The sequence below is a fragment of the Malus domestica genome, chromosome 10 (genome assembly GCF_042453785.1).
Source record: "Malus domestica chromosome 10, GDT2T_hap1".
NCBI lineage: Eukaryota > Viridiplantae > Streptophyta > Magnoliopsida > Rosales > Rosaceae > Malus > Malus domestica.
The window spans coordinates 41657258-41659361 of NC_091670.1; positions in this window are offsets into that span (position 1 = coordinate 41657258).

A 2104-nucleotide genomic window follows, 5' to 3' on the forward strand; every position below is an offset into this window, starting at 1 on the left:
TGTCTACAAGATGACCAGGCACATGATTTTATATATTTTTATCGACATAGCACAGAAACAACATTACAGACATATATATTACCCTACGGCCTGTCACTAGAAATCTAACTGTTTACATATCATATATGGGAGCCCACGTCTATACCCTTTCTCTTTCAGTTTTATTGGAACTTTGTCACGTCTCTGAATTTTTGTCCTTCTTATTGTCCATGCATGCACATCAAGTTGGTCATTAGAGAAAAACTCTAATTTTTCATGCTAATTCTTACAATAGCAAGTAAACAGTGTTAAAAACAATTATTTTAGCTATTCAGTTTTCAATCTCCATTAAAACCTTATGTTTTAATAGACTTTGAATATTTATTATTAACAATTCAAACTCAACCCACTTATTCCTTAAAACAACATTCTCTGTTCATTTTCTCTTTGACCAAGAGTCCACTCTTGGAATGATTTTTCAGCATACCCGGAACACGGGACAGTACGTTAGATGTTATTATACATGTGCACCCATGTTTCGAGCACACTGAAAATTCTCTCACACCCTTGAGTTCTATTATATTTTTTTATATTTAGCAAGTGAATAGTTGGACTCTAAGGTTAAAGAGCAACAGTTCATTTTACTACAATCAAGATTCTTTTACAACATCTCTTAAATATGAATTTTTTTAAGTTTGAATCTTTCAAATAAAGCTGTGGTTGTTTTACAACATCTTTTAGAGATGCTGTTAGGCCATTTCTCCTTTTGTTCTGCCTCTTAATTACAACTTTGAACTCGAGTTCTCTTTTGGAGGATAACATATGGTAACTGTGATGAACAATTGAGATCAACTGAAGATTCCAATTAACTTCCAGGACTCAGACAATGTACGTACATATGGAACGAGAGCAACGTAACTAGCTAGTTACCAGTCGAGTCCTCATCAGTCAACGCCCCATAATCTGTCTGTCCCTTGGAGGCCAGGGCAAAGGTCCAAGGATAGGGCCACGGCTTATCTTTTGAGACCTTCCTTTATTGGATCACGCTTGCACAACTCTGCAGGCCATGTAATTTATTTCCCCCATCCTTTAAGCAAAAGCGACCTATATGTAAAATAGCATGTGATGGATATTACCAATGCAAATGTAGTATATTCGTGAAAATTTTGACATGATTGAGTTCAAAGTCTTCCTAATTGCTAGGGGAATTTAATTTTGTATTTCAAGTAAGTTTATGGCAGCACATCGAGCAATCTATCGATCATGAACATTTAGAAGTCTTAACAAATTAAAAACGTTTGAGTCTTGAATCTTACTAGCTATAACCCTTTTGAGTAACGTCATCATCTTTTTCATTTGAACTTTCTCTACTTTCATTTGATATTTTGGCTTAAATTCTTTGACTCTTCCATATAGCTCTCATTTTTCTCCTGTAATGTTGCACGACGATCGAAATTGTTTATTTTCCAAGTTGCTTTTGTTAGATCGTGTTCAATTTTTTGACATTTATCACTAACCATTTGGCCATGATTTGGAGCAATCAAGTTCCATACCCTTTGGAGCTGCCAAAAATGCTTGAAAGTAATTAAAACCTAAGCCACATCATTTTCAGATGAAACTTGTAATGTTATAGTTTGGTCATTCAACAAAAGCTAGGAGTATAATTATGACCAACAAAGATTCTATGGTGAATGATCGATGAATGGGATATTACTTTGAATGTTTTCTGATAATATATTGAAATTAAAACCACACCACATCCACATATACAAGTCATAATTTCATGATTATATATAATGCAACTTCCATAGCATTCCATATCCAACAACCATTTGAAATTGAATAAACAAGTTTTCTTTTGTCCACTACCAAGTATAATAGTGTTGATGATTCGTTTCATATATATATATATATATGTTGCATTATTGTGAGATCTAAAGTGGGGCGGTATATATTATAAATTATGACATCTCCACACACGTGTATAATACCTCTTTGATTAGAAATTCCATTGTGTGTACTGTATATATATATATATATATGTTGCATTATTGTGAGATCTAAAGTGGGGCGGTATATATTATAAATTATGACATCTCCACACACGTGTATAATACCTCTTTGA